Below are 25,470 nucleotides of genomic sequence, written 5' to 3' on the forward strand. Positions count from 1 at the left end.
CAACTTTGAAGTAGCAAATTTGCCTTTTATTTCCAAAGCATTATCCATAATAACTTTTTTTTATTAAATGTAAGCTATCAAGCTATAGAAATTAACTTTTTTCCTCTTTTGCATTTCTCCTAGCATTTAATTGCTTTGTATTACAGTAGAAAGCTAAGTTGGACATCTATACTTTTTAATTAAACACAGGCAGGTATAGCATCACACTTTAAATATAAATATCAAGAAAGCAAAAAATTGGTGGAGCACACCTCCTCACACATTAATTTCTATTCATGTTACTCTAGTGGTTTAGTAACCTCAGTTTCAAATTAATCCAGACTGTTTACACATATGTTAGCTTAAAATATGTTTTCAACAAATAATTTCAAAAGTTGGCAGAAAACCCAGCTTCCCTCTGACACCAGAATAGCTCGTCTTGTGCTCAGAGCACTGCATCTGAATTTGGAGAATCGGGTTTGGCTCCTTGCTCTGACACACACCTCAGAATTCATTTAATTATGTCATTCATAACGTGGGGCTTGTCATTTCTCTCTCTTGCCTGGTGACATTGTTGAATACTGGGAATAGGGACTGAGTCTCGTGGTGGGTTTGCACAGCGCGATCGGGTCACGATGCTGCAGTGGCACGTAACTCCTGATGGCACTCGCTGGACACCCACCCGCCTCCATGACCCTGACCCATCGTACCTGACACACAGGAGCCTCATCTTATTAATTTTTTATTAAATACCTGCAAAGAATGGAAACTAAGTATAAGAAGCTACTGGAGGAAGGTGCAAATTACCTTATTGCAATTAGTCAGAAATTTAATTTTAACAAGCAAGCATTTAAAATGCAAAAGCACTGCAAAGTCATCTAATCTCTTTCCCCAGTTGAAATTTCCACCTGACAATGAAAGACACAGGCACATGAAACTGAGAAATACATGTTTTATTATTCTAAAGAATATCAGTCCAGCTGCTGAACAACACGTATGTGAAATGCTTAAGACAGCGGGAAAGGTTGTGACTGTGAACACACTGGTGTGACCCAAGGTAAAAAGAAATTTTACTCAGCATATGAAATGCAAACTAGACGAATGCCCAGTAAACTCTGGTTTTATATTTTTTTAAATCTACTTCATGCATCAAATTATCTACCAAACTCCCTACTTATTTGTCTTTAATGACTAGTATGAAAATAGCTATCTTTTCTTAAGTGCACTGTAAACTGAATGACCATCCTATAAAAACCCACTGGATTTATAGTGCTAAAAGCCAAAGTCCCAGAACCGTACTTCTGTTTACTTGAGAAGTATAAACCATTACCCAGAAAACAGAGAGGCCTTTTAGAAAGACTGGAAAACAAATGGTTTAAAAGCATTAAGATCTACATATCTTTCCTTCCCATACATTCAAGGCCATCAATCATACATAATCCAGAACATACGAGGTGCAAAAGTGCTAAAAAGGGCCCATTAAAATACAAGTCTTTCCAGGTGTACCACCCAATCACTAGAACTGAACACAGAGCAAAACCAGCTCCCATTTATACACACAGTACCATTAGAGGCAATTTATCATGTCTTCTTAAAGTGATATATAGCACGTTATGAAATTGCTCATTAACTCTCCCGGCAAAAGCCCAGCATGCCCCCATGTACTCAAGTGACTGTAATTGGCATTTCAGAGACCTCAGCTTAGAATTCACAGTTATTTACAAAGCTCAGCTTCCATAATCAACTTTTTAACCTGCTTCTAGTAATATCATTAACTTCTTTTTTTTTTTTTGAGTTTTCCTTATTATGCAATGCAACAGTTCCTTTTCAGCCCCCAAAGAGATAGTGTTTGAATTAGATTTCTTCTTCTGCTTTACCATTCTCCCTTCAAAAAAAACTATAAAAGCCCAAGCTCATGCAACCCATGCCTTTACTATAAACACAAAAACCCCTCATTAAAACAGCATTGTAATAAGTGTAGAGCCACAGAAATCTTTTTTTTTTTTTCAATTGGGAAAGACAAAGCATTCTCAGAAATATCCAAGATCATGATAGTAATCATCCTAGCACATAAGTATCATTAGTCACAAAGACCTGCATTTACAAAGCATTTCAGCACATGCTTAAACTCCAGCACATGTTTAAGTCCTGCTGCCTCCAAAGGGACTTCATGTGCACAGTTGGCTAAGGGCCAAACAGCCAACTTCACATATCAGCACATGAGCAGTTTCACACCCATGCTTTGCAGGATGACTTCCAGCCAAAGGCCTCAATATCCTTCCCGTGGGAAGACAAGTGTCACTGTCTTGTTCAGCTGGATGAGAAACAGAGACACAGGGATTGGCCAGCTTAGATCCTCTCCCCAGCACTGTGCCAGAGCCAGGAATTAAATCTTTTCTGATGAAACTTTATCAACCCCAAACGGTTCCCCATCCATGAGACCACTGCTGCCTCAATCAGGATTCAAGCTCTGCTGTATTTGCTTTGTCTGCTCTGCACTGGCAAGCACAGGATGCTTACAGCAGCCACAAATGCTGTCCTGGAAAACAAAGTCCTTGTGGAAGAGCCACACAGCAGCTCAGCAGCTGGACCATGCAAGGCAATGCTAATGGACATATCCGGCTTTCTCTCCCTAAGCCCACACCTGAGAGAAAACATTTCAGCAGAAGTTGATACTTCCAGACTCGCCTAGAAGTCCTCATCTCTGATTTGTTTAACTACTGCCAGTCCCAGTCTCTACCTATCACTATTGTGCCTTGAAATTATAGCAAACCTTTTCTTTTTTTTTTAACTTCACCCCATTTCAGACTTTCTACTATTTTTTCTGATAGCAGATAAGGTTCACTGTCACAGACAGAAACATACAGAAATGTATTACAAGAGAGATGCTTCAATTGAGGGTAGAAAATGCAGCTCAGCAGGCAAAAGTCAGGGAGAAGGCAATTCCCTCTGAGAGTGTCTGTTGTTTTATGGGTTAATATAGAGGTCCTCAAACCATTTCATAATTGCATCACTTCTTAATAGAAGACTGCCTTGCTGGCACCTTTCCATTTGCAGTTGTCTGGACCACCTGCCCTCTCCATTTGCAACTGCATTACATACCCATGACATCCTAGAAGAGCAATGCCTGGTTAGTAATCTATTTTATTTTACCTTGTGGCAATTTATCAGACTGAAATAAGGAGAAGGGCCAGCTCCTCACTGCACACAATTAGTTATGCAAGAATTGATTTTTAGGAATGAAGCTGAAAATTCTAGTTATTGTAATTTATTTGATTCCTCAGCACAGACAGACCCCTTGCCCGTGACTGTGCTGCGATGTCTGTGTGGCACACTGCCCACCTCTGCTGTGACTGCTTATGGACAGTCACTCAGGGCATGGTAACATGTGACATACTAATAAGCCCAGTGTACTCTGCACAGGAGTCCCTGTGGATGGTTTGAGGAGGACAGGACACAGATGACAGCAAATAACAGTAAGTTTTGCCAACAGGAGTATAGCCCTGTCATTGCCTCTTTAACTCTTCTAAGTCTGATCCTAAACCAATCTCATTCAACACTAAAGGATACAAAGATATCAAAATCATCCCCAATCACTTCGAGAGTATCTTGAATAGCTCATTCAAAAATTAATTGCAGTATGTCATCCTTTGTAGTTCACAGCCTATTGTTACTGCCAGGTGCACTGGTAAAGGCAGTATTCGCCTCTTGCTTTAGGCAGCATTTTTCCCAGTAGAGGACATTTTCCTCTAATGACACTACCACAAGATTTAGAAGGTAGCATTAAATAAAATGGGAGCAATACTAGGTATCACAAGATACACTTGAATAAAGTCCACTCCAGAGCTCGACAGCTGAAAACCAATGGAGAGATTGCAAGTACCTCTTCGAGAAACTGTCTGATATCCTATTCCTTACAAAGAAAAAGCAAGATTCAGAGACAGAGTGATTTGACCAGGATCACTTGGGATGCCTGTGGCAGAGATGCTAACTGAACACAGCTCTTTGTGACTGAATACAGCTCTCTACTTTGTAACTACAAAAACACTTTCTCCCTCTGCCTGCCTATATTTAGTCCCTTAATCGTGCTGTGCTGGTTCGGGCTGTGATAGAGTTAATTTTCTTCATAGTAGCTGGTATGGGGCTGTGTTTTGGACTTGTTCTGGAAACAGTGTTGATAATACAGATGTTTTTGTTATTGCAGACCCTTGGAGGGACTGCATAACACAGAGCAGTGTTTGGTAGATGCTGGCCAGGGTCCAGCACAGTGCAAGAAGTTCTGCCATCCCTGGGAATGCTCAGAAAAGGTGTGGACGTGACACTTGGGGACATGGGCTAGCAGTGAACATGTGGGCAGTGCTAGGTTAATGGTTGGACTCTATGATTTTAGAGGTCTTTTCCAACGTTAACAATTCTATGATTCTAAGTTTTGCCTCTTTGGAATAGCCACAGCATTTTTTCCCCCCAAGCTTTCTATCACTTCATCAGGATCCTGTAATTGTTCAGGAGTGAAGTTTCAGACCAGCGGATGTAAGAAGTTTCCTAGATATTCTCCCACATGCTGTGCCATCCATTGCCATACCCTCACAAAGCATAGATCATATTCCTAAATGGGTTGTGAACCTTGGACAAAATCACAGCTATATTCCTAGGAAATACCAATAAAAGTATTTTAACTATTCAAGGGTGTTCAAGACACTGAGAAGGTCTTGTAAGGAGGGAGAAAACATCACAGAGGAAGGTATCAAAGGTGCCATTCTGTAATTCCTCCACAAAAAAAAAAAAAAAAAAAAAACAACTTCTCAGAGGAAGAATTATAATCCTTACTTGTCTGGATGAGATGGTACCCAAAGTACAGTGGCTTCAGTACAGAGCCCAAATACCAGATGAAGCCAAGGTCAGTGTTTTAAAAACAAATCTCCCAGGCAAAACACCACTAATCACTGTAGAGCACAGGAAACTGCAAAAGCCAACACCAATCCTTAACATGTACAGCAAAAAAAAGGCACATGGTGCAGATCAGATAAACTAATATTGAGAACAGATGAATTAATATCATGACCCACAGCTACTAACAGATATAAATCCCTTCTAATATCCTCTGGTCAATCTGCTATTATTCCAAACCCTTTGAGCCCCACACTGGGTGCCAAAAAGGACTGTCATGGTTTAACCACAGACAACCCCAACTCAGCCTCATGCAGCCACTCACTTGCTTCCCTCCTGGTGGGAATTGGGGATAGAATCCGAAAAGAGAGAAAACTCATGGGTTGTAATAAAGACAGTTTAATAGAGAAAGCAAAAGCCACACACATAAAGAATGTAAAACAAGGAATTAATTCACTTCTTCCTATGGGCAGACAGGTGTTCAGCCATCTCCAGGAGAACGGGGCTCTGTCACATGCAATGGCCACTTGAGAAGACAAATGCCATCACTCTACGTGTCTCCCCCTCCTTCTCCTTCCCCCATTATTACATGCAGAGTATGATGCCATATGACATGGAATATTCTTGTGGTCAGTTGGGGTCAGCTCTCCTGGCTGTGTCACCAAGTTTTTGTGCACCCCCAGCCTGTTCACTGGTGGAGTGGGGTGAGGAGCAGAAAAGGCCTTGACACTGCATAAGCACTGAGCATAAGCACTGCATAAGCTAAGCAATAACTAAAACATCTCCATATTACCAAGATTATTTTCAGCACAAATCCAAAATACAGGCCCATACCAGCCTAAAGAAAATTAAATTTATCCCAGTCAAAACTGCTACATCCATGTGTACAAAGAGTTAACAACTCGGTGTATTCACAGGATAGGAAATAAGAACAGACTTAATACTGAAGGTAGGAAAAAATCATATAAACATATTAAAATCTAAGAACTCAGTACAGTTATTGCCTCTGACTTTTCACTCCTTTTCTGCTCCTGTGGCCTGTGTGACAGTGCAGTGCATCCTCAGGAAACACACACACTTCCTCGGGTGACCAGAACAAAGGGGTCCACCCAGCACCATGACACAGCAGCCCACAAGACAGGTAAGTCTTAACATGGTTGCAGAATTAGAAATCACCAGTCTCATTGTGTCCAGAGAAGTTAGCATTTTTCTGTGCAGCTTTTGAGATTGTTTTTGGATGTGTTTCAAAGCAATTCCATTGCTGCCATAATAACACATCTTCCAACGAAAGGTTTCCTTGCCAAGACTAAGTATGAGGACAGGAAACTAATGACTTGATGGAGATTTGGTTCTGGCACACCTCTCTCAGAAAACCACACTTCAGGTTATTGGAAATATTTTTTCTCTTAAATATTAGTGTGACTTTTCAATATTTCTGCCAAATGATCTGCCACCCTAAGGCTCAGGGATTAGGGTGAACTCAGTACTTCATACTGCTCAAGACCCTTCTAAGCATCTTGGAGTCTTCAAGCTAACCTTGCCTCATCCAGAGTATCAGAAAGGCCAAAGAACAACTATTTTCAATACATCTCAAGCTAATATGGAACAGCAGGTTTTGCATGTTTATGTAAGCCTTAAAATGTGGTAAAACACATGCTGAACTAGTGTCTCAAGACTGTCAGAACTGCACTTAATGTATAGCTTTGCCAGAAAAAGTGTGCTGGTGTGGTAGTCAATGTCTTCCCTTTTCCAGTTAAGGAACATACAAGCAGCATTTTTTTTTCTGTCACATCCACATCAACCAGAGGGACGAAAATACAAATAACACAATCAAATAACAACACAAGGTTGCTTCTTAGTTCATTGCAATGAAATGTGAATGCATGCTTTACTTTCACCCTAATTCTTACCTGATGTTCTTCATCATCAGCTCTGTACAAAGAGGTAAGAATCTTTATCTCCAATTTTCAGATAGGGAAATGGAGGTAAAAAGACACAAAATGGCATGCCAAAGCACTCAACCACTATTAGCAGAGCCAAGAAATTAACTTCAATTTTCTGAATCCTATTTTCAGAGGTCTGTTTGTTACACTACACCTAGAGATTTTTTTTCCTTAAAAATATCAACATTATTTTTCATATAAAATTTACACACTATGGATTTTTATACATACTGAAAAAGTAATTTTAAATAGTAAAATGAATACATTCCTCTGTATAGCACTCTGTCAAACATTTTCAAAACACCACCCTAAGGCACATTCTTGCAATCCAGGGATCTGGAATTTATGCTCTATTATCTTTTTTCCTAACACAGTGCTCTATCTTCAACCAATTTCGAGCCTGTGGATTTAGTTTAATTTCAAAACCTAAGCAGTTGGCTTCTATAAGGCCTTCTGTATTTCTGAAGGACTTGAGACCCAAGACCGAGATGTAAATTCATGGAAATTAAAAAATTAAGAAAATAAATTAAAGATCATATGATTTCGAATGAGGTCCTCTTAAAGGTCTAAAATATAACTCTAAAGCAAGACCAGTGAGTTATGTACAGCCTCTGATGTTTGCATCTACATATCTGGTCATGAATTACAGGATGCTCATCTCCCAGACAGCCTTTTAGCATTTAAATTTTCACCACAAGAAATAAATTACTGCTATTGTTTTCTCACCTTGGGCAATTTGAAATCGGATCTTACACAGGATGGACTCCAAAAACCATTGTCTTTCTGATTTTCTGATTTCCAACACAAACCAGTTTTGCGTCCATCCTGTGAGCTCCTCATTTCACCTGTGAACTCGGAGACAAATCGCTTTCTGTGAGCCCCCAGCACTGTCAGCTGGATCTTTCCCACATTGCTCATTTTTCCTTACTGGAACCACAGACCCATCTAAGTTTTACTATGGTATCTATCAATGCTTTGTAATTTGTTTATCCAGGACAGCTCAACTCTGATGGAGCATCTGTTTTTCAGCAAGGTCTTGCTTTTGTTACCCAATTTTCCAGCTGGATTGACAGAGGCACAAAGAAGTCAAGTGACCTGCCCGGGTCAGACAGCGCCGGTGGCTTGGAACAGATTGGAGCCCTCCTGTCTCCATACCCTGCACTGGACCGTGGTCCCTTTTACAAGTTCTTCTACACTAGAGATAAATTGTGTCCACTTTTCCCTCTTGTCTTCTTGTCTCATAGTAAGCCCCCCTCATTTTGTTTATATGGTTGTTTCACTTCTGAATATAGGTTTAAGCTACTTGGAGGTCATTAAAATATACACAATGAAGCATTCAAGACTAGTTTTTCAGTGGTCTGGCCTCCTGATCCTTCTCTTGAACTCAATGACCTGGCAAACTTTTCTACATCAGGTGTTCATACTTCCTCTTCAACTTCCTTAGGGAAGAAGGAATGCAACTCATTTGCCACTTGTACTTTGTCAAATTTTAATTGTTATTAATTTTCCACCTAACCACTTCCAGTGAGATTTCAAGCTATTTTCAGCTTCATTTATCATGGGATTTCTATTCCCATTACACAAATACAACCTGCTGTTTACAGTTACTACACAAGTAAAGATGCTCATACAGACCTGGCCTTACTACTGCATATTTTTCACTTTCAACTTTACAACTTGGAGGCTATAAACATGAAGTTCCTGTACTCTAGATCAGAAGCTACAGAACTCCAAGGTTGACTCTTGCTTTTCTCAGATCTTAAACATTTTTCTAGGCTTTCTAAATCTCACTCTGACTGCCTGCAAAACTATGAGCTTCCTACTTTATACAACTGAACTGAAAGTAAATCGGTTAAGGGTCGCAAAGACAGAAATTGTTAAAAAGCTATTCCACTGGGGGCATAAACTTCCTAATATAGTCTCATTCCTAAATTCCAGCTGAGCCACGCTTTGCTTCAGACCCAAAATGGCTTTGAAAAATTCACATACTCTTTATCTACAACAATAATGTACTACTACAGCAGTGCTGAACAACTTCCTTTAAGGTTTATTTTCTTGAATAAACCCATTGATCTTAAATTCCATTTGTACTTTAAACCAAAGATTATGAGAACAAAGGGAGCCTAATATTACTATTTCAATGATATTTCAGAGTAAAGTACATAAATAATGGTACCTTAGTTATTAATTAAGTGAAACCTTTACTAAGTCTCAAAATACCCCTTTGTTTCATAAATATATTTTTTTTTCCTTGAGAATAATTAGATGCACTATTACTAGGTAACTAAATATCTGATTTGAGGTAAGCAGGTGTAGGAGGTAGATGTCTGGCTATGATATACCAAAATTTACTTCAGAAACAGCATAGTCTACCTGAAAGTGCCAGAGCTGTTTCTGTTAACTTCAGTCAAAGTCAATTCCATAACCACATTGGCTTCTCTAGAAAGAAGACTATTTGCTAAGTTTGTATCGCCATTTTTTCAATGTCATCTGAGAATAAATATTTACATTAGTATGTCCAAAATCAACTTAAGGTGGTAAAAACAACCCATTCATGCTAAGCCTACTTGCTCTCCTTTTATTCACAACATAATGCATATTTACATATATACATGTAATCCATAAAATACCACACACAGTTCACTTACTTCCTTTAGTGAATTTCAGCCAACACCTGACTGTGTAATTTATGACTCTTGTTATCATTACCTTGGTTTTTCTTGAACTCTTTTATTTATGTCCCTAATGACGTTGTCATCTAGTTGCCCAATTTATCAAGCTTTATCTAAGCCCTCCAAACCTGCTGCCTCTAGCAAGGAATTTTTCTCTGTCAGGTGGATGGACAAGAATCCTCACCGAACTCACTCATTACTAATTCTCGTGTTTCCATAAAGGTAGTTTCTGAAAAAGCACAACTCTCTCAAAACCTGTTGGTAATGCACAAGAATGGTTAATTCAAGAAGGACCTTCTCAGCCCTCCTTTACACATGTTGCAAGTTTGCCTGTGCCTTCAATACCGTTCTTTGTTAGTATTTACCTAAACCACAGGTGTCCTGACATCATCACACCTAACAGGTTAGTGGGCATGTCAGGGCCTGAATCCACAGAACTCACAGGCAAGACAAACACCCCATAATGCAACCCAAAGGAGTGATTTTTATGTATCTTTGTGACTAGAGAACTATACTTCTGTGTGCAAGATGCATTTTGTACACCACATATTTCTATTTTGAGGGCTGTGACATGATACAGTAAGAACTGTTGAGTATTAGGTGAATATCTACCTGTCTTCACATCCCTCTCCTACTTTAAAGATCTATGGTAAAGGGTCTTCGGATCTTGTGAGGAAATAGGGCAAATCATAATTTTTTTTCATGGGGCAAGAGGTGTTCAGAGAGCAACTGATAATTTTCATTATTTTGAGAGACAAAAGGAAGGCAGGGTTCAATTAACAGGCAAATAAAGAGTGGCATGGCTAGGTGTGTAGTTATTTCTTCCCAGAAGCAAGGTTATTCAGTATCTAGACAGACATGTAAAGTTGGTTATGATACTATAAAGGTACCAGGGCCCCTGCAGAGCTAGAATTACAGGGTTAGTGTGCAAAGAAAGTAGGCCCAGAAGGAGGAGAGGTGTTTTAGAGTAAGCAAGGGTGTAAATGCTATTTTGGCTTTTGTTTTAGAATTCTTGGAACCAAAGAGGAGACTGAAATGAAAAAAAAAAAAAGCATCAGAGTGGAGGTTGTGCAAAGGAGCCAATTCCAAATGGAACTTTTATTTGAGGTGGCTCAAGTACTGATGAAATACAGCAAGCTTAGAGCATGAGTTAAAAAATACTGAATAATGTCATATATGTTGAAAAAGGCAAAGAAAAATTAATGGTACTATTCTGTTGTTTTAGATGCTATGTAAACATTTTCACTTTACTTCTGCAAAATTCTTCTTTCTTGCGGCTAAACCTTTAAGATCAGAAACATTGTGAATTACAATATTAGCCAGAAACTCAATGATATTCAAGGTCAAGGCATATCTGCTATTTCTTGGCTTGGACATTTGGTTTCTTTGGACCAGAATCACTCTCAAACCTCATTAATGATGTGTAATGGTAGTCATTCAGTCTCACTAAGTTAACTACACTTTATACAATGGATAAAAAGTTAGCCCCTGCCTTAAACAGCTTCCTTGAGAAGTTAGGAAACACAGGCTCAGAAAGACTGAGAAGCTTTACACACAATAATGAGAAGCTTCATGGTAGATTAGAACTGAAAACACTTTACCACCATCCGAGTCATGTGCCTTAAGCATGGAGTAAATCTTTTCTCATTTTCTATACGCTGTGTTGCAAAAGGTTTTAAAAAACAAAACTAAGAGAACTGATGAACAGATTCTATGCATTGCTGTAGCAAAACCCCCAACATCCAAGTTGTCGCAGCTCCCAAGAATATAACCCATTTTGCTGTGTGTTAAAGTTCTGAGAATCTGGGAATTCCCATTTCCACACACCTGATAAACAAAGAGGTGAACCTAGATTTTGCATTACTCATCTTTCTTCCCAGAATCACAGACTTCTTGGAATTGGTTGGAAAGAATGTCTTGAAAACATCTGGTCCAACCTCTCTGCTCAAGCATGGTCACCTAGAGCAGGTTTCCCAGGAGTCTGAATATCTCCATAGATGGAAACACATGGTTAGTGTCTCTGGTTAGTCAAACACATCTGTTTTGTCAAGATCCAGGGCTTGATTCTTTTTCCCTGATTCCTACAGCCATGTGAGGGAGAATATTACTCAAGACACTCTCAATGGGTTCAGATCAAAGGATCTATGGGAGACCTGCATTCCTTTGAATTGGCAAAAGGATGGGAGATGCCCTGTATCATCTCAAATGGCCTCAGTTCTGTATCTCTGGATATCTGAGTTGTGCCTTCAACCCTGGACAATCCTTTTCCACTTAGTTCACAGAACTAACCCACCCTATTACCCATTTGGTTCATTTGAGCCTAGAGAAACTTTTCAAATTGTCTGTCCATACTTTCTGTAACTAATTGGTAACTAAACCATGGTCTCTTACTTCCTAACTACATATTTACTAGGCCCAACAACTGTTATTTACAAAAATTAACTCTGACATGCTCTTGTTACAAGCTTAACCATTTAATCCCTGATAACCATCACTTCTAAATCTATTGCATCCACACCATCACCATGAGTACCATCCAGTCATTAGTCCATCTTTAGGGCTATCACTTGAAGAAGATGCCAAGAGACCATTACATATTTGGGGGTTGGACTACATAATCTTTAAAGGTCCCTTCAACTTAAACTATTCTATGATTCTATAATATTTGCATCCAGACTTTGATATCCATGTCAACACTTAATAAAATTAACCTCTAAATAATAACAGCATTATTAATAGCACTGGGAAATTAATTCATAGCCTCACACCTTGCTTCTGACTGCTGTAACTGTGCACTCACAGTGAACTGTTCTCAGACATTCCAAATCTTGCTCTTGCTAATGGTTTTACAATGGCAACAAAGCCCAAAACTTTGTACAGGTAAGGACTGCTTTGTCTCTGCTGCCAGCAGTGTAAACCTGCCAGTTACAGGAAATGAAGATCCAGCCCAGTCTCCCTTTCCTAGGAAAATTTCCACTTTTTAAAATGCAACGCTATAGGCAGTTATTTCTGCAGATCCAAACCCTTCCATTCAAGATGCTTAGAGACTTTATATCTCCTACTAATGTATTCCTTGGGGAAGTTACTATCCTCCGAGTCCCCCATAGTTATTGTTAGGAAATCATTAACCCACAGCTCTTTTCAACTCTTGGTAATTATGAAGTTAAAAAAAGGGAAAGTTTTGCTGCTAACAGTTGCAACAATGTATTTGTTTGCCACATGCGATGGAAATCTGATAGACAATATCTGTGCACTCCATCTGTTACACTGGATTGATCCACTGATGAGATTCTTTTCAGAAATCTGCTTACCCCTGCTGGTGCTGCAAGCTTGAAAGAGAAAAAACACTTTCTTCTCCTAGTTCTCTTGTGTGGTGGTCGACCCTGCCTTCCTCTCCATTAGAACCCATCCTGCTGCCACAGATCTCACAGGATTTATATTGTTTTGATTCCTTTCAAACACTGTCTTGTTACCAACATCTGACAACAGTCTCTTGGGCTATCACGATTTTACAAACTGACCAGGCCTATAAGTCTCCATAAATCCCATGTGGATACAGACCTGTGAAAATGTCTTTAACTATCCATTAAAGTACACAGTAGCTCTTTTATTATATAAATAGTCATGGGTGTTCTATACTTACACGGAGGAAGAAGCTGTAATTTGGGGAGGGGGGGAAGGAGGGAAGTGCTTGAAAACTCTGCCAGAAGAGGTTGTTCTCTTAACACTCATTGCACATCAGCGAACCCATTTGCTCACCACACTGCTTGACAAGAACACACCATGGGTGGTCGTCTTGCTCCCCACCCCCTTCATAATAGCGGTGAAAAGCCACAAAATAGTGAGTCAAATTTAGGCATGACCACACATGTGGGTTTCTCACAAAGTTGGGGAAATTTTAGCAACAATCAATTCAAACAACAATACCCAGGAAAAAAACAATGCAAGGGCGTATCTACAACTGGAAAACTGAAAACTTGTGGAGTACATAATACAAGAAGGTCAGAAGATCCAATTTTAATGAAATATATTATCACCCTAGCCTTATGATAGATTTAAAGTTTACTATTACAATCTGTGACTGCATGTGCATGGGTGTATATATAAGTCTATATATATATGTACAGGCAGACAGACATCAACAATTCTTCATAGCAAGTGAAAGGGAAAAATCAGACTGGGTTGTAAGTGCACAGGCTGTATATAACTTCCCCACTTAAATAATAGTACCAATAAAGCAAATTCCTTGCAGTGAAACCAACTCATCTGAATCAGTGAGCTCTTTCAAAACAAACTTGCTGTTTGCAAGAATGGCTACAAAAACACTTCTGCCAAATCCAACAGTTTTCTTGGAGAGCCAAATGATGACTGGGGGGGGGGGGAAAGAAATAAAATGGTTAATAGTAGGGCTGTTGCTTTTCCCAAGCGCAGCAAACTGAGCCTAATTGATGCTGACGCATGACAGACTCGTGTGTACAGTATTGCCCGGGCTCTGAGTGAAGCTGCTGACAGAGGGTAAATGGTGCATGGCAGCTGGTCCTGCCCTGGCCTGGCATGGCAGAGTTAGCACACACTGCCTGTCAAGGGATATCATGAGGGCTAATGAAGGGCAGCCCACATTTTTAAAATTCTTCTCACTGAGTTTTGGATCAGACTTTACACCATGAAGCCTTCTCAACCTTTTAGTGCTTGGTTAAGGATATGTGACACTTATTTAAAAATTAATGTGCTCTAATCAATTTAAAGTTGGAAAACTAAAAGCCAGTACATTTGTGTGTGAGAAAGAAAAAGTGCAGATACGAGTGTGTGTAAGATGGAAAGACGCAGCAGAGAAAGAAGAGATCGAGAGGATAGAAATACAGGCATTTTTGTAGCTACTAACAACAGAAAGTGGTGACATGGGAGTACCACCAATTTATTTGACTACATTTCAATGGCCTTCTATAGCTCTTTTTAAAACAAAAAATTGCGCATTTTTAAAAGGTTTACTAAAAATAAGTTATTCCCTATAAACAACAAAGGCTTTCTCTTGTCCTGAATCTAGCCCACTGCTTTTGCAGATGAATAATTATATCACTATCCAAAAACGAGAGAAATTCTGCCCTCCAGTTCTTAGGCATAAAGAAGTAAATGTAGGAAAACAGAATTAGGTTAAAAAAGACCATGTGAGAAATCTACCTGATTACAAACTTCAAATCACAAGTAACAGTTTGGTTGGACGCTCAGTTTTCAGAATTCTCTGGTGGTTTCACATTCCTTTCTGTTATTTTGCATGGTAATAAATGGCAGAGATACTTCTGGTTTAGCTTTTTCTGAAATATTCTGCTTATAGACAAATGGAAAATCCACATGTAGAAGACTCCAGGACACTTTTCAGGGTATTTCACTGACCAGTGCAGAATTGTTTCTTGCCACAAATCCCTGAGGGCTTTATCCTGGTTCCAAAAAATCCCTGGCATTTTCACAACTGACTTCAGGATTTCAATAGTTATTTTACATGCCAGTAAAGAGAAAGTGCTTGGTTCTCATCTAACCTGGAACAGCTTATCCCCTGCCAGTCACTATTAGCCTATGTGGGATGGTCTCTGAGTTTATCAGACAGAAAGGATTTATGTCCTGGGCAAACTGACCATCTTTTCTGCTTCTGTACACCAAAAAGAAAGACTCTGACAACTGAAAAAAAAAAGTTGTTACAGTGTTGCTACTCCTTGCTACTGCTTTAAGTCTTACAACTTACACCTTCTTCTCCAAACTATTACTATGCAGAGTGAAGGGAAAAAACCACCATCTGAAATACTAAACTTAAGAGGAGAAAAAAAAGGAAAAAAAGCAGCAAAAAACTTCCTCATTCAAAATTCAAATTCCTCATTTGAAAACCACAAACTGCTGCATTTACTTGATAAATAAAAACTGCTAATTTTTTAAGTTTATCAGTTAATCTAAGAAAAAGTTAACCTAACCCAGGCAAATACAACAGATCATAAAGAGGTAACACCCTCTGAGAAACCTATGCAAGAAGCTTGTTACAGTTTTGGCTCTCAGAGCAAAGTAATTTGCTCATTGAAAATGTGTGTATTGAAGAGACACTCCAGAAACATAAAACAATGGCAGAAATTACAAAATGAAGCACCTTGTCCTCACTCTGATGCAACACCACAGCTTCACTCCCCAGAAATGCCTCTAGACAGAATGTTACCTTGTGTAAAGTAGTATTGGAGAGGATGCATTTTTTAATCAGATTAGCTGATAACTTTGGGAAAAATAATGGGTGGTGAGTTAAAAAGGTATTATTCACCCCTCTAAAGCTAAATTATCACAGGTCATTAGGTTATAAACAGATTGTTCCTATTATATGTAAGAAATTTTGTGTTAATAAAAGGTGGAAAATATTTTCAATTGGGTATTCAGTGTAAGAATATATTCCCTCTCCATATTTCCTTTGTATGTTTGAGATAAATGTACCTTATTTGTAGGATACCACAATTCTCTCAATTTTCTCTCAAATTTTCCCACTGTCCCTCCTTTAAAGAAAATTTAAAGAAACCTTCATTGAATTATTAGCTTTTTATAATTGAGCAGTCTTATCTATTTGATGACTTGAAATCCCTTTCTTCCAGTACAGACTGTTCTAATAACACCATAACTTGTGGCATACAGAGTCTACATTATTTTTCATCTCTTCTCTGTAATTCAGGTTTTAACTATTAAAATCTTTTTCTTTCCCAAGTCTTTAAGCATTTTCTATTGTCTGCAGTGTTTGACAAAAACTATGTATAGTTCACTTTTCTTTACTCAATTTCACGTCGTACTTCTTCCATGACATGACTTCATCCCTTATTTGTAGACAAAGAGTACTGTGCATGATTATACAATCATTGTTACATATATATTACACTTTCTACTTCCAATATCACGAAGTCATGAAACTACATAGTTTTCAATAATAGTAAATAATTTTTGGGTTTTTTTTAAAGATACATTTTTTACAGTAATCTCCAAAATCTCTTAAAAGATCTGACCTCTGTCTAGTTTTAAATGACAGAGTGGTTTGGATTTTTTTTTAATTGAAAAAAAGAGAGGAACACCTGGTGCCTAAATAAAAGCATTTCGTCAATTTTGAAAAATCTGTTTTTACAGCCAAATCCGTAATTTGGTTTTGTAGGAAAAGGTTGCAGTGTCCTATCAGCCTTGTGCTATCCGAATTCATATGGTACTGCATGATTTTGCAGGTTTGGTTGAGGAAATATCTGCTCTCTAAAGAGAGAATAATTACTCTGAGTGTTTGACACCTGATTCTAGACTTCAAGAGTTTAGTAAGTTTGTGCCCATGAAAATTCTGCCTGTAAGGATTCAAAATGTGAGCATTTGTACCAGATTTGAGGACACGGCAGCCTGGTATCAAACCCCTATTTTGTAACAAAAGAGTTATCACTATTCACAAGCAGTATTTGTAAAGCTGGATGCAAATTAGAAGAACATGTTGAGCGTGAGAAGGGTAAAACGTGATTTAAAATTATATGCCTGAATACATCATATATATGGAGACACACACAATATTCTACACTTACAATTGTGTGTGCACAACATATGTGCATTTGTACACTTGTATAAACACAGGCGACCTATTTGAAAAGCTGGTTCTATGAAATTTTTGGTGATGTCTGCATCAAAAGAAACTCTGTACGAACTGTTGCACCTTGGATTTTACAGGAACTTTGTTTGTTTTTAGCTTCTCTCTGAGAACCTCTCCCATAGACACTTTAAACTGGTCAATTCCAAAGAAACAAAAGAGATTTTCTGTAGGATCAGGTCCTTTATACTAAGAGCTAATTTTACTCGATTACACTGTGCTTCTGTGCATGTATATGCGTGGGCATAAACTATTTAAGTGCAAATTGCCAGAATGTCAGTAAATTACTGTCGGAGCTGCAAAGCATTTACATACCTTAGGCATGAGCAACCAATTGGAACTTTTAATCTTTTAACAAGTTTCTGCTCAATGACATAATAATGAATAAAATGAAGAGTAATGAAGTTGACCATAAAGCTTAGCAAATAAACATCGTACACAAATATAACAATTCCTGACTAGCTCAGCACACAAAATCTACTCCTGGTTTGCTGCCAGTTACCACATCGTGTGCTAAAACACAGTAACATCCTCCTACCATTGCTTTTGGTGATACCGTTGTTGGTCTTTTTGTAGATCACTATCTGCTGCCCTCACCATGCTGGGATCCGCCCTCATTATAACCTGCTCCCCTGCAGACAGCTTTATCTTTCAGTATTGTTCCAAGGAAGTTCTTAGAAGCTTTCTTGTCTCAATACTCCTGTCAAGGAAGTTGTAGAAATCAGCCTCAGGATTACTGACAGAAACTTTCATTTGTTTGAAATCTGAATGCATAGCCCGGGTTATCGGCACTGACAAGGTCACAGACCACACTCTATCGTTATTTCCACTTCTACGAAGACTCCATGATTAAGTCACCTAAAATAAAATTCCACTTCTGTCAAAAGACATAGCAAATCACTCGCAATAGCTGCAAAGATGACTGACCATGCACTGTCTTCTGTGGGTAGGAAAAAAGTATGTCTAGTAAGGTAATATACTTGGAGTATCTTTTCTAATTGTGACTGGCAACCCTCAAATTCATCTCTTTTCTATATGTAGAGCAAGTCTAAAAGGTATCAAATTCAATTTTGTTGAAGACAAACTTGATTCAGTCATTTGTTATAATCCAGGTAACTAAAAAGGCAGATAGGGATCTACAGAATAAGCAGTAGGATTCTGCATTAGTCCCCTACAAGACAATAGCAGAAACAAAGAAAGGCAATAATGGCCACAAGTCACTGCTGAGTGGTAAGCCTTTGAGGTAGAAATCCACTTTCAATTGAATTGATGTCCCTATCAGGAAAATGACCACCCAAATTCCTTCCCACTGACAGCCACTGAGGCAGACGGGCTGAGGACATAACAAACACTAACAAGGGGACTGTTAGAGCCTGTTTCTGCAGGATGGGTTAGTGCACCACGGTGGAGCCTTAAGGGAAGCTTGAATTGCTGTTGTCTTTGCGGTCTTTTCTCTGTAAGAAGAGAAAACTGCCTTTTTATGACATGAATAACGATTTTAAACAGTATTACATTAAAAGCTCCAGGGACAGTAACTGAAAGCAAACATTTACCTCTTACGTATTCTTACAATGAAATAGCATGGTAACATGACATTACCGCTCCAAGGTAAATATTTACTTGTTAGTATTGGGTCCTGCATAAAAATATACCTACTTTCTCCACCCAAGATGACTTGCATTTTCTATTACCAAGACCAAAACAGCCACTCATCCCACAATTCCCAGTTTAGTATGCTGCATACACTTCTTGACCTATACGGAGACGCCTAAACATACAGAGCGATATTTGGGTCTCCAAGCACATGGCTTTCAATTCACACATCCTGGATAATGGAGGTATGATGATAAAAGCAAAGGAGGAAGTTTCCACTTTCCCTTTCAATCTCCATCTCCAGCCCAAAAGAGCATTACCTGTTAACAAACCACAGCTGAACAAGGGCTGCATCTCACCAATACACTACATCACTACTATCTTTTTCCCCATCAGCTTTTACTATTATGTACTTATCACCTCTCACTTCAGGAATAAACAATATGACAATATGATGACTAGCCAGACAAAAAGGGGAACAAGCAGTGTAAATAAATCTTTATGATTTCTTCTGTGTTTGGCAAGCTCCTTTGCACTATTTTGGGGAAGATTTTGAAAATTCACAAAGCCAGGCTGAGTTCTGCTTGCTCTTTCTACCTATGAACATGAGAAATATTAGGTTTAACTTCAAAATTTCTAGGAAAAAAAAGTCTGCATCTACATACTTGAAAAAAGTCATTCACGAAAAACGTTCCAGCCTTCTCATTTAGCATTTTCTTCATTACTAAAACCATCCTCTGAAAGCAAATATCACACACGTATTCCTGAAAACATCTCTTGACATCCTCAGTGTGTTCATTTACTCGCTTATAAAATGAACATGCTGCTGCTCATCCTATTGAAAGCAGTGTTGGGATGCTGGGAGACCCACCTGAAGTCTGGCTAAGCAGCACTGGAGGAAGCCCATTAGCTGGGGCAGGGCAATCTGCCCCACACCCCATTCCTCATGGGGAGGAGCCTTTGCTTATGCAGTGTCGGGGAGTAATGGAAGGTATATGGTTTTTTGAAGTTTCAAGTTTTTTTTTTAATGCTATAATTTTGAATACAAGTTTAAATTTTTCTATAGCACTCCACTCCAAATATTGTGACATATTGTGCCATTGTTAACAGCCAGCTAGAAATTTATTTTGTCCTAATTTAATCTCTGGCTAAAACAGACTAGACATTGAAGCAAAACAAAAAAGTTCATTTTGGTACTCAGGTACTTCAGCTTGAGCTACTGCGTTCTCATTTTCATATGGGAGCAGTAGTGCAGAAAAGAGAATTTCTATCCAACAATATCTTGCAATAGGTCTACATGGTAAACAATTGAAGTGATTTAATATGCTACTGTCCGACTCTCATCCTTCTTTCAGCACCATGTATCTTGCTAAGGCTCCTGCTTTCCTGTTAGAGGTATCATCATCGTGACAGCAGAGATGGTAAAGCAGGAGTGTGCATTCCTCATCTGCCACAGGCAGGAATCAGATAAACTCTCCGAAACTTGTCTCACCTGGCACACAGACATTTGGAAGAGCTCAGTTTCTTTCCCACAGTCTAGACTCTTCAGACATTATGCTCCAACTGGTGTAGAGTGACATTTTCTCTGCCAGACCTAACTAAAATGCCTTTATCCAAGGTCTTATCTTAAACTCTGTCATCTGATCAGCTGACATGATGGATCATGGAGATGCATCACCTCCAGGAAGCCAAACTCCTTCATTGTACCAGCATCAAGACTACATGCTTGCCCTACAACTACCGCAGAGCCAGGCAGCAATTTCAGAAAAGAAAGGTTAAGGTCTAATCAGAATGAAATAGTTCAACATGGTTTGGGAACACTGAAAAGCTTAATTCCAGGATTTCCAAACAAACCAAAACTCTGCAGAGCTTTTTTTTCAGTGAAGAAAAAAAAAAAAAAAAGGATATTTCAACTTTCCAGCCTGATTTGAAATAAAAACGGTTGAAATCATCGCATTTCCCACAAAAAACCACAACTACTTAGAAGCTTCAGGAGTCATACATTAAGAAGAAGCTAGAAATTGAAGTGATGCAATTCTTGCTTTTCAAATATACTTCCAAAGTTAATAATTCCTACAGCCAGCTCCACCAGACCATTATTGCCCTACTACTGTCCTAGAACTGCTGTCTTCCCTCACAGTAGCCAAACTACTGCTTCACCTCTTTTTAGTGTCCTTTGAGTGCTCAAGATCTCAGAGTAACTACTAGAAATAAGCAAAAAGGTGTAAAAGGAAAAATGGAGTTTCTAACCTTCAATGTCAGGCAAAGCAGGAAAAGCAGAGAATAATTAAATGAGAACACTCTCCCCACTTGGGGTCATATTAAAAAAAAAAGATAGTATTAACAAAAAAGAAGCTTCATTGCTCAGTATCTCTGATATCAACAAAACTAAACCCTTGGGGAGCATTCTAATGTGAAATTATTTTTCAGATACAAAAATGGCAAACTTATGTCTTCTTCCAATGCCAAAAATACTTTTTTTCTAGAAACATGGCTGTACCACAAATAAAAAAAAAAAAAAAAGCCTTAGTATTTTGAAATTTTAGCTGGCAGCTAAAATACTAAAAGTAGTAAACAGTTTGAATGAATTCAAACTCAAGTAATAACAAGAAAAATGGTGGGGAAAGATATTCATTTATAATGTCCTATAATCAAGATTGTGAAGCTTGGTGCAGCAGAAAGATTTCCCTGAATAAATCCATTGTATTTTTAAACAGAGAAATTTCAGAACATAGTAGCTAGTAAATATTTAAAACCTTTGTGGTAAAGGCTCAAACCTCAAAATAACAAGGAAATGACAACTGTTTATTTTTCTCCACATAAAACTGAAAGTTATTGTAAGGTCATTATAATGTAAGCCTGTTTTCTCTTTAAGAAGTAAATAATTACACCACTGATTTGAGTAGACCTGCCAGTAAGTCTACATGTGGTTAAGTCAGATAGACCGATGCTCTAAAATTGGCAAGTAGCTAGCTCCCACAAGCTATTAAGCAACTCTGAGGTCTAGGTAGCTCACAGCCCTTTTATCGTATGTCTCTCAACGGAAAAAAAAAAAAAGAAAAAACCCCACATTTAGACTAGAGTTGTTGTGCAACCTTTGAACATGGTTCTGCATATTCCATGATAACACAGAAGCAGAATTTGTTGCAGTGTTCACCCTCTGCTGCAATATTCGGCTGCAATATCTAAGCTTTCTTCAGAAATGTGTTTCTGACTCTTGTGGTCTCAAGGAAAATCTTCAGAGACACGAAATGAAAACAATTTGTAGTGACAAGACTACGTTCTTGAGTTTGCAAACAGCCTGACATAATGATGGCGATGTCAAAGAAGATTGCATCAAATTAATGGCTGTAATCAAAACAATGAACTGCTGGCTGTTTAACCACTATCATTAACCACTGCTGTGCTCAAGATTTTTAGCATTACCATCAGGGTGTTTAACCCCACCTCTTCAGGCACCAAAACTTCAGCTGATGGGTACTGTCAATACACCAAGCTTTGCTGATGAAGTTCCATAACACAAACTATGCAATGAACAGGGAGCTGGAGCTGGGCAGCTGCAGTAACCTCTACATAACAGCGCATACTGTCCTATACAAATCAGTACCTTCTGATGTTTAATTGAGTAAAACTCCTTATTTAATGATTTGAATAAATCTGCTGCATCATAGTACCATGGGAACTCAGGGGACACCACTGCATATTCTAATCCAGCCCACTACAGGACATATGTAGCTTTGCCTGCAGCCAGTTCTCACCATCATTCCTACATCTGGGTTTCCAAAGGGAAAGAGAGCTCTGCATGGGGGACAGTAACAAAATATAGGTCACATCACCATTTGTGGCATGAATGTTTACCCATTGTTAGTAAAACAATCTACATTTTCTTCCCCAAAGATAAAAATCAATCTGAGTATGAAGTTGCGACCCAGATTAAAAACAAAACAAAACTAGCTAAACCACTCACATCGTGGGTCCTGCCTTGGAGCTGTGGGAGGGTTAGATGCCTCAGAGCCCTTTCTCTAATTCTGCAAGCAAATGGAAACAAGAAACCTGTATTATGCTGGTGACAAGACTGCCATCACATCAGCCCTAAGACACAAAAAGCTCCTTCTCTAAGGATTTCATGGAACAAAATACCGACCTCTGCTAGGTCTCCATTTTGTGCCACAATCTCATTTCTACTGGTGAAACACAGAGTTCCAGTGACAACTGACTGTGACCTCTGGTTAGCAATCGTAATGCTGAGGAAGAGAGAAGCTGTAGGAACTGAACCATTTTTCCTTCTAGAGTACAGAAAAGTGTTTTCCCAGGGAAGGATATGCAAAATGCAGTATTGCTACATGAATGCTGGTTACAAAGAACGAGGCTTTCACTCTTCAAATTAATCAATTTCTTTTTTTTTTTTTCCAGCAATAAAAGTACTAAAAGCATAAAGAAGAGAAAGATGATCAAACTGTTGGAGATGGTATCAAGTCCATTTAAAGATCAGCACAGAGGAAGATGAGCCGAGTTTTGGAAAAAGACTAAAATAAGCATGAGGGGAGTTGCAAGAATAAACAAACAAAAAAATTCCTTTGCCTTGAGGCTCAGTAGCAGTTTGGTGCTTTTAATGGAAATTTTTCTTCTCTACAGTTTTGCAGTACTAATTCTGCTAAATAGTAAGATTATATACATATATATATTCTGTAAAATTTCAGCTTTCTAGCAATTTGATGACAAAGTATTTGAAAGGATCAATCTATATGCTTTCTGAATAACCATATCAAACTTCTGATTTTTTTTTCATTCCTCCTTTTTCATGTTGTAAATGTGCCATGTAATGACAAATTTGGGCATAAATTCGACAAAAACAGATAAACAAAATCAGTAGAACTACTCACAGTAGTAAAGCTATGCAGATGTCTAAATATTTGCAGGTGTCTTAGATAATAAGCTTTCACAGCAGGAACTACATATCTGTGATTAGTTCACTAGTCTACTCTAGAATTTTTGAAATATATGTAGTAATAAGGTTAACTCTGTGGTGTATTTTTGTTTGGCCCATCATAATTAAATGCAGCATATTTTATTTTCTTTGTACATTTTCCATTGACACGCATATATACATATATAAAAATATTTATACATTATACATAGACACAAAGAAATATCTTCATGAAGGTTACATTCAACCAATAATGTATACTGGTCAACAACAAGCAACTGCTCTTATCCTAAAAAGTGTTTAGTTGCAAAAATGTTAATGAAATCCACAGAAACACTTAGGAACCAGTTTTTTAATCTCATTACCATATCAAGGAGCTCCTGTTAATCACTGTCCAAATTCATTTGGATTTATTGCATCACAGTTATGCTTACAATTAAATGCCACAAGGTCCCAGTCAGATTAAACAAATGATTTTTCCTGTAGTCCTTACAGGACTAGTAGTGACAAATCACATGGAAGTAAAATATATCATAATTAATTAGCAGAGGCCCATAGATAACCTCACCCACAAATCTCCATGGGCAATTTTAATAGGCTTCAATATTTAAATATAAACCCCTACAAAATTGCTTAAAAATTCAAGGAATACTTGCAGTTATTATAGGTAACAAATATGTCAGTCATGTAATTTTTTATTACATAATTATTTCTTCAGGGATGTTAGAAACAAGTAATTATTTTCTTAAAAATGAATTGGCAGCAACTATTTTAAGCATGCCATTGTGAATGAAATATTATCAAATAATTGTTGTATTACTAACAACTGACTTACAGAAAAGAAACATTTCCGTATCAAAGCACATAACATCTCACCATTGTAAGAAAATTTAATCTTCTTTACAGAAGCTTCAGTAAGCTAGTAGGAATTACAGGAAGATAACTGGTCTTAATATGAAATATGAACGCCAGTGAGAGGAAAAAGGGTTCGGCTTCTTTAGCTTGATTTCCAGTAGTACATTTTTAGCTGTTCATTCCTCTTATATGTGTTAGGGAAAGTAACAGATGACAGCATTTCAGAGATGTGTTGGGAAAAAATCTTCCTTTATAGGAAGAAGTATTTTCTCAAAAACTAAGAACTGTTCATGGTAATCTTCCTGCTTAAGAAACAGCAAATTCTACCTAAACCAATTCAAAACAATGTGTCCCCACAATGAGCGGGCTAGAAAATACATAACCTGCCAAACAAAAAGCCCTCATTTATTTCCAGAACTCAGCTTTCATCTCAGTGATTTGGATTTGTTTATCAAGTAGAGAACCTGGTGCTCCTTCATAAAAATCTTCAGTACACTGTATTTTGTCTGCCTTCAGTCTCTTCAAAACATCAAAATGTCTCATTTCTCATTCATTCCTTGCTAATGTTCACTTAGGGGGATATTCAAAAATGTCTGTGCTAGTCCAGGAAGACTGGTCTCCTGACACTGGAGAGGAAGGAACCTAACTTAAAATAAATGTTTAATGATGAAATTATTGAACTGAGTTTAGCCTTGACATGTCTGCAATGTCAAAAGAAAGTCTTCAAGTTAAAGACAAAGTTGTACAAAATACCCAAGTTTCAACTCTGGATAGTAGCAACTTCAGCCTATAGGAGAGGTATTTACCTTGAGCCACAAACTTGAGCTGAAACTCAAGTTATCTTATTTTGAGTTCCTTAATTGTGGTAGCCAATTTTCAGTAATCAGACAATCTTCCTGAAAGAATCTCTTGGAAATTACATGATTTCTTTCATTTAGATGCATCTCAATATTGACTCTTATGTTGGGTACAAAACAGTGTTAG

At 38.1% G+C, this 25,470-nt stretch overlaps 1 protein-coding gene and 1 long non-coding RNA gene across 7 annotated transcripts in view; one reads left to right on the forward strand and one right to left on the reverse strand.

Moving 5' to 3' along the window:
• Nucleotides 1-25,470, reverse strand: part of VTI1A (vesicle transport through interaction with t-SNAREs 1A) — a 271,371-nt gene that overhangs the window by 138,247 nt on the left and 107,654 nt on the right. The gene's annotated exons all lie outside the window — the stretch shown is intronic.
• Nucleotides 1,918-25,033, forward strand: LOC127476708 (uncharacterized). 2 transcript variants are annotated; one of them, XR_007906714.1, is made up of 3 exons: nucleotides 1,918-5,815; nucleotides 5,916-6,007; nucleotides 23,118-25,033. It is a non-coding gene; the product is annotated as an uncharacterized LOC127476708 (long non-coding RNA). The 2 variants fall into 2 exon arrangements; XR_007906715.1 differs by lacking the exon at nucleotides 23,118-25,033 and adding an exon at nucleotides 7,871-8,163.

The sequence above is a fragment of the Manacus candei genome, unplaced genomic scaffold (genome assembly GCF_025592945.1).
Source record: "Manacus candei isolate 608988 ecotype Guabito, Panama unplaced genomic scaffold, ASM2559294v1 h1tg000050l, whole genome shotgun sequence".
Classification (NCBI taxonomy): Eukaryota; Metazoa; Chordata; class Aves; order Passeriformes; family Pipridae; genus Manacus; species Manacus candei.